Here is an 8,537-nt window from a genome sequence, read left to right on the forward strand (position 1 = left end):
TATTCTTACACATTATATAGATAACCCTTTTTTGTTTAAGGTGAATTAGAGAGGCTGGAGGGAAGTGCCTGAAACTGTAGAGTTGTGTTTCAGTAGCCATGTTCCTTTAAGATGATCATATAATGATACAGCTTTCACAAAATGACTGTATGATTGTGAAAACCTTCTTGTGATGCTCCTTTTATCTACAGTGTGGACAGATGAGTAAAAAATATGGATTTAAAATAAGTAAATAATAGGGTAAACAAATGTTAAAATAATTGAGCAGATTAAAAAAAGAATGTTCGTGATTGTATGTTGATCGATTTTATTAATAAAAATTTAAAAAAAAACATTTACATGGTTCCAAAGTCAAAACTATAAAGCAAATTCACTCAGAAGCATTCAGCTTTCATCCCATCTCTTTGCTTTGTCCCATCAATCCCTGTAGAGATAAATTAGACTTTAAATCATCTTTCCTTTGTGTACATATTTTCATAGTTTTCTCCTTTCTTGCCCTAAAAAAAGCTAATATGGTATTAGTTTCCTAGGGCTGATATAACAAATCACTACAGCTCTGGGGACTTAAAAATAACAGAAATTTATTTTCCAACCATTCTGAAGGCCAGAGTCCTAAATCAAGGTACGGACCTGGCTGTGCTTCCACAAGGGGTCCTCAAGGTAGGGCGGTGGTGGGGAGGTCCTTTCTCCCTGTCTCCTCCAGCCCACCCTCAGGGGCTCCTCCACTTCCTTAGCTTGTGGCCACCTCCCTTTATCCAATCTGTGCCTCTGGACCGCCAGCCATCTCCTCTGTGTGCCTCCATGCCATCTCTTCTGAATCATATAAGGGCATTTGTCATTGGATTCAGATCCACTGGATCCGTTGGAAAGATCTCATCTCCAGATCTTTAACCTAATTCCATTCGCAAAGACCCTTTTTCAAAATAAGTTCACCTTCTCAGTTTCCAGGGTCTTGGACATGGACATATCTTCTGAGGGCCACAGTTCAACACACCACACACTTCATTCACACTGTTTGTGCCCTGCCTTTTTTATTTTACAGCAAATATACAATATGCTCCACAGCAGTATTTATTTCTTTCTCTTTACTTTTTATAGCTGAACAGTAATTGTGGTAGACTGTGATTGTTTTCCAACTTCTTTATTCCCAGCTAGATCCACTCTCTTCGCCATGTCCTTGCAGTTCCTTCCTCTAGATGCAGCTCACTCTTCTGTACCCTCTGAGCTTAAGTTCCACCAGGATCCACAAGTCCCTTGTGTTGGCCAATGCAATGATGCAATCAGAGGCTTGAAATGTGCTTCTACAGCTGGGCCTGAAATCTTGGTATTTTGATCTTTTCCTGTCCCAGTAAGAAAAGTACCCTCTGGGTAGGTCACTGGTCTAAGAAGAACGAGAGACAAGGGGAACAGAACTGGATTCAGCCCTAAACTTAGAGCCAAGTGAACTAGACCTCATGCTTCAATAGTTTTGAACATTTAAATATTGAAAGAAATTGGCACTCATGAGCTTCAGCAACACTGAAAGGTTCTAGAAAAGATTTGAGTACAAAGGCATAATCTGGGTCCCACCTCCAAATTCAGTACTGTACTCTGTAAGGAATTATGTAGGTTTTTTAAATATTTGAAACTGGATATTGAATTCTTCACCATGTGTTCCAGGGTCATCATATGCTTGAGAGAAACATTTCAAGGTGTTAAAGACGCTATAACGATATCATCAGGTCCTCCGAGAAGACAAAGGATGCAGTAGACTCGTAGAGGTATTATTCACGGTCTAGCACAATGAAAAGGTGATGGACTTGAGGGAGTTACAGCTTCTGTCCTTGACGCTTTCCCTTACTTGCCTTTTTCAAAATGAACCGATTCAATTCCCCAAACCAGATCCAGAACTGCAGTGGAGAAGCATTTTGAATGTCTCCATATTAAGCTGCACAGTATTGGCCACGACAGAAAGTAGCAAGAAAAGAGAAATGAAAAGGAGAGAGAAGCCAACTTTGAGATACCAGTTGTGTGTTTGAGCAAAATCTAATGGAACCTGGAAAAAGAGAGAATGAAGAATAAACAAAGGGAAAAGAAAGAAGAAAGCCTAAATAAGCAAAAGAAAACACATCTTGTTTATGTAACTTTGAAGTGCCGGAATCATTTTGACTGTTGCTGCTTTGCATTTGGATAATGCCAGTTTTCTCTAGTTGCTGCCAAAGCAGTAGACTCTTCAGTCTCACTTGTCTCTCACAGACACAAAAGTTTTAGGTGCTGTTTTGGTGCTGAATGTGTCCGGATGAAACTTCTTATGACTCTTAGCACTTAGGAGCCCTCCGAGGTGATTATTTTAGGCTCGTCTTCCTATCGTCAGATGTTCTCAGCACAACACTAGGTGCTCCTGTGCCCTACAGAAAGTCCTGAATCAAAAGGAAGGCATCTTCCCTTATGGTAAATGTCACCCCCATGAATTCCTGAGAATCTATCTGCTGCTGGAAGTCAGAGGCCATGTGGTATAAAAACAAAACTGTATTCTTATTCCAGTCTCTATTGTTGATGTTTAATGTGAATAAGAGAGCACAGTCTGTCAATCCATTCACTGCTGACTGCTGGTTCTGCTAATAAATAAACTGTAATGGGAAAAAAATGCCTTTTATCACATTAAGATGCCACCTGTGTCATATACTAAATTCCACATACACGTAGATCTATTTTTGGATTTTCTGTTCTGTTTCATTTGTCTTCTTTCTTTTCTCTCTGAGTTTGAGAAGCTGAGAGGGGTACTTTCTACTTATCCATTGTCTTTCTTTTTCAGAATTTTTCCGTCTTTTTTTTTTAATTCTTCTAAATAAATTTTATGATCAACTTTTTAGCTCTTTTTAAAAAGCTGGCATTTTTATTTAGATAGCATTACATTTAGAAATTAGGAACAATTGAATGTATGGCCTTTCTGAAAAAGCTATTTGGCAACATGTATCAAAAACCTCAGAAATCTTGGAAATTTTTCCCTAGTGTGCTGGTTTAAAGCTGTGCTGTGCCTAAGAAAAGCCATGTTCTTCTAATCCAATTTTATGGGGGCAGACCTATTGTTTGGGTGGGACTTTTTATTAAGTTGTTTCCATGGAGATGTGAACCACTCAAATTAAGGTGGGTTTAAGCTTTTCCTGGAGCCCTTTATGAGAGAGAACTCAGTGTCAACACAAGAGAGCAGAAAGATGGAACCAAGACACATATGTCTGGAGATGCTGAGAGCCATTTGAAACCAGAAGCCAGGACAGAAGTACAGCAGATGTCGCCACATGCCTTCTCATGTGACAGAGAAACCTTAAACGCAGCTTTTCTTGAGTGAAGTTACCAGTGGCGTCTTAATTTGGGCATTTTCACAGCCTTAGAACTGTGACTTGAAACTTAATAAATCCCTTTTGTAAAAGCCAATCGTTTCTGGTGTACTGCATTCTGGCAGCTTTTGCAAACCAAAACACCTAGTAATTCCTCTTTTAGAGTCTTTCCTAAAGGAGAAACCTGCAGTTCCAGAAAAATAATGTTATGTTCATGTGATGTCATTTAAGGTCACATTTATGGAGGTTCATTAATGATTTCAGAAAATGCATGCTGTGTAAGCAGGGTCAAAAAGTATAACCATAATTATTAAGCATATTAACAAATGCCAAGAGAAAGTTTAAAGGAAATATGAAATGGCAACAGATAAAAGTAGCTATAGACAGGGGAGCCACACAGAAATTGCACTCCAATTTCCTAATATAACTTATGTGGACAGCTTAATTGAACACCATAGTACATGGAACCTTGAGTAGGACATGAGATTTTGTTGGTTTGTGCAGAGTGATGCCCCAATAAATCCCAGACTGATTTGAACAGTAAATCAAAAAGTATTTGCAAAGTCCCCTTGGGGGAATGGTGAGAAAGGGGGGAAATTCAACCTCTCCAAGTGAAGAGTTCTTGATATTCTCACAAGCAGTGGGGACAACAAAAGCAATAGGCTGAGCCCCCAATCTTGGGGTTTGTACATATGGAACTTAACCCTGCAAAGGATAGGCCAAGCTTACTTAAATTAGGCCTAAGAGTCACCCTCAAAAGAACCTCTTTTGTTGCTCATGTGACCTCTCTCTCTCTCAGCCACCATGATAAGCAAACTCACTGCCCTTCCCCTCTCTACGTGGGATGTGACTCCCAGGGGTGTGGACCTTCCTGGCAATGTAGAATGAGCTGGGAGTCAGCATCAAGATATTGAGAAAACCTTCTCGACCAAAAGGGGGAAGAGTGAAATGAGACAAAGCGTCAATGACTAAGAGATTCCAAATGGAGTTGAGAGGTTATTCTGAACATTATTCTTACACATTAAATAGATATCATCTTTTTAGTTAAGGTGTAATGGAGAGGCTGGAGGGAACTGCCTCTGTTAGTAGCCATGTTTCTTGAAGATGATTGTATAATGATACAGCTTGAAAAATATGACTGTGTGATTGTGAAAATCTTGTGTCTGATGCTCCTTTTATCTACATTATTGACAGACAAGTAAAACATATGGATTAAAAATAAATAAATAAGTAAGTAATGGGGGAACAAATGTGAAAATAAATTTAGTAGATTGAAATGTTAGTGATCAGTGAAAGGAAGGGGTAAGGGATATGCTATGTGTGAATTTTTTTCTGTTTCTTTTTATTTTTTTTCTGAATTGTTGCAAATGTTCTCAGAAACAATCATGATGATGAATATACAACTATGTGATGATATTGTGAGTTATTGATTGCATATCAAGAATGAAATGATCCTATGGTAAGAACGTTGGTGTTTCAAGCAATGTGGACAACCAAAGCTATAGGCTGAGCCCCAAGTCTTGGGGTTTGTTCATATGAAACTTAACCTCACAAAGGATGGGTCAAGCCTACTTAAAATTAGGCCTATGAGTCCCCCCAAGAGAACCTCTTTTGTTGCTCAGATGTGGCCTTTCTCTCCAGCCAACACAACAAGCAAACTCATCACCCTCCCCCTGTCTACATGGGACATGACTCCCAGGCGTGTGGACTTTCCTGGCAACGTAGGACAGAAATCCTAGAATGAGCTGAGAGTCAGCATCAACAGATTGAGAAAACCTTCTTGACCACAAGGGGGAAGAGTGAAATGAGACAAAATAAACTGTCAATGGCTGAGAGATTCCAAACAGAGTCGAGAGGTTATCCTGGAGGTTATTCTTATGCATTAAGTAGATATCACCTTGTTATTCAAGATGTAATGGAGAGGCTGGAGGGAACTGCCTGAAAATGTAGAGCTGTGTTCCAGTAGCCATGTTTCTTGAGGATGATTGAATAATGATATAGCTTTCACAATGTGACTGTGTGAGTGTGAAAACCTTGTGTCTGATGCTCCTTTTACCTACCTTGTCAACAGATGAGTAGAACATATGGAATAAAAATAAATAATAGGGGGAACAAATGTTAAAATAAATTTAGTTTGAAATGCTAGTGATCAATGAAACAGAGGAGTAAGGGGCATGGTATATATAATTTTTTTTTCTGTTTTCGTTTTATTTCTTTTTCTGAATAGATGCAAATGTTCCAAGAAATGATCATGATGATGAATATGCAACTATGTGATGATATTGTGAATTACTGGTTATATATGTAGAATGGAATGATCAAAAGAGGAAAGTTTGCATTTGTTACGTGTTTTTTGGTATTTAAAAAACTAAGATTAAAAAAATTAAAAAAAAAAAAAGAATGTTGGTGTTTGTATGTGGTCCTACTGCCCAAGCACTTTGTTCCTGTCTGTTTTTAATAGAGCACGAACCCTTTTCATGGCTCATTTCTCCAGTGTTTCAGAAGATGGTCCAAACCACTTCATTGTGAAAAAGAACACTTTAAAACAGTGATGTGTTGGGGCTATTTCTCATCGTTCTTCCTCATATCAGCCTTCCCATCCCTATCTCTTCAACCCCTGTTTCAGCACATCCTCACTTCCCCTCCAGCTAACCCCCTTCTCCATCCTCCCCTATAAAACTACACTTCTCAAAAGAACTGTGCACTTTGCGTTTTCATATTTTCACCAGTCCCACACTCCTCAACTTACCCCAATCTGCTTTCCAGACCCATCACTACCCCAAAAACACCCTGACTAAGATCCCCAATAATATACATCCTCTAATGGGCCACTTCTTTGAGAACTTCTTGCTGTCCGCCCCTTCCCCCTCTCCTTGCTTCTGTGACTCCTCCCACCTCCTTCTCTGGCCACTCCTTTGCTAACTCAGTTCCAGACTTCTTCCCCTCTGCCAGCCTGTAAATGTTAAAGGCCCTCAGGCAATCAGTTGTGAGTCTCCTCTTCTCACCCTATACCAGGGTATTTTATTTTCCCAGCTGCTAAAACAAATTCCATGCAATGGGTTGTCTTAGATATGGGAATTTAAGGGCTCATGGTTTTGAAGCTAGAAGTCCAAAATGAAGGCATCAGCAAGAACATGCTCTCTGCCAGGAGACTGTAGCATTGCGATCCTTTGTCCTTGGCTTTTGGGTCACATGCCAAGGTACATGGCAGCATCTTCTCCTTTCTCCTCCGGGTTCCATTGACTTCCAGCTTCTGGTTGCTCCCTGGGGCTCTGACTCAGTTTAAGAAGGATTCTAGTCATCAGGATTAGAGTTCAACCTGATTCACTGGAGCCACACGTTCACTGAAGTAACATCTTGCAGAGATCCTATTTATAAGGGGTTCACACTAGTAGGACCAGGCCAGGACCCTGTATGTGCCTATGGGGGGGACATGATTTGCTCCCCAAGACAGAGTTTACAAGCACAGAGTGGGACTGGGCAGTTGTGTTAGTTTCCCATGGCTACTTTAACCAGTCACCCCAAACTTGGTGGCTTAAAATGACAGAAATGTATTCCCTCACAATTCTTGAGACAAGGTGCCAGCTGAGCTGTGCTCCCTCCCTCTTAGGGAGAATCCACTCCCTGCCTCTTCCAGCTTTGGCTGGTTGCTGGAACTTCTTGGCTTCTGGCCCCATCACTGCAACCTCTGCCTCTGTATCCTGACACCTTCTCCTTCTCTCCATGTCTGTTCCTCTTCTGTCTGCTAGCAAGACACATCATTAGATGTAGGACCCACCCAAGTAACTCAGGATGACCTCATCTTGAGATTCTTAATTCCATCCACAAAGACCCAAACAAGATCCTTATGCAGGTGTGCTGGTTTGAAACAGTTATGTGTCCCAGAAAAGCCATGTTCTTCTAATCCAGTCTCGTGGGGGCAGGTCTATTGTTGGGTGGAGCCTTTTGATGAGGTTGTTTCCATGAAGATGCGACCTTTTGATTAGATGGAGATGTGACCTGACCCATTCAAGGTGAGTCTTAATCCTCTTACTGGAAGCCTGTAAGAAAAGAACAAAAAGCAGAAAATGCAGAGAGAGCCAACACAGAGAGCAAAAAGATGAAACCAGACACAGACATTTGGAGATGCAGAAGAAGGATACCCAGGAGATACCAGAAGCAGAGAGCACCGTGTGAAACCAGAAGCCAAAAGAAAAGGACAGCAGACCTCACCATGTGCCTTCCCATGTGACAGAGAAATCCCAGACACAATCGGCCTTTCTTGAGTGAAGATATCCTCTTGTTGATGCCTTAAATTGGACATTTTCATGGCCCTAGAACTGTACATTTGTAACCTAGTAAATTCCTTTTGTAAAAGCCAATCCTTTTCTGATATATTGCATTCTGGGAGCTTTAGCCAAAATAGCAGTTTCCAGGAATTAGGGCGTGGAAGTGTCTCTTAGGGGTCACTGTCTAACCCACTGCAGCAGGCAATGTAAAGAAGCAAAGCAGACCAGGAAGCAGGCTCAGCTCCAACTCATTCTTCACATGCAGGAACACAAACAAAATATTGCCAGAACTTCTAGTGTTTCGAGAATAGCTTAATCCTCAGGGCAAACCATGGTGGCTCAGCAGGCAGAGTTCTTTCCCGCTGTGCCAGAGACCTGGGTTCAATTCCTGGTGCCTGCCCCCCCACACACACACACACACACAAAAGTTTAATCCTGGATTATGTGGAATTTCCTGATTTTTAAATATTGGTGACTAATTCCAATTTTTAAAAATCATTGTTCAAGCCAAAATTTGCTTACCAAATTGGATCCATGCTTATGAGAGCTGGCTTCCTCTATCTGCTCTGCTCTCTCCTCCCCCTGCCTGGTCTCACCCAGGCCCCACCACCTCCATCACTGTCTAAATGCTAACTCTCGATTATCCGTCTCCTTTCAGTGCCAGACATACACATTCAAATGTTCACTTAGTGTGGCAATTGGGTGTCTTGAAGGTGCACACAATGCAACATGCCCAAAACAGAACCTATGAGCTCCTAACCTGACTCTCCTGGGAGGGCAGACTCTTTCATTGTCTCTAAGAATGGTGTCGATATGGTGGTTAGCTGTTGAGTATAGAGGGGCATGCTTCACCCAATTTTGAGCAACATATTCTAAGGTCTGTTTTCAGAATGTATTTGTGTGTGATAAGAGCATATGATTATGTGTAAAAATGCATATTTGAGCTTTATGA

This window comes from Tamandua tetradactyla, chromosome 4, assembly GCF_023851605.1.
Source record: "Tamandua tetradactyla isolate mTamTet1 chromosome 4, mTamTet1.pri, whole genome shotgun sequence".
Classification (NCBI taxonomy): Eukaryota; Metazoa; Chordata; class Mammalia; order Pilosa; family Myrmecophagidae; genus Tamandua; species Tamandua tetradactyla.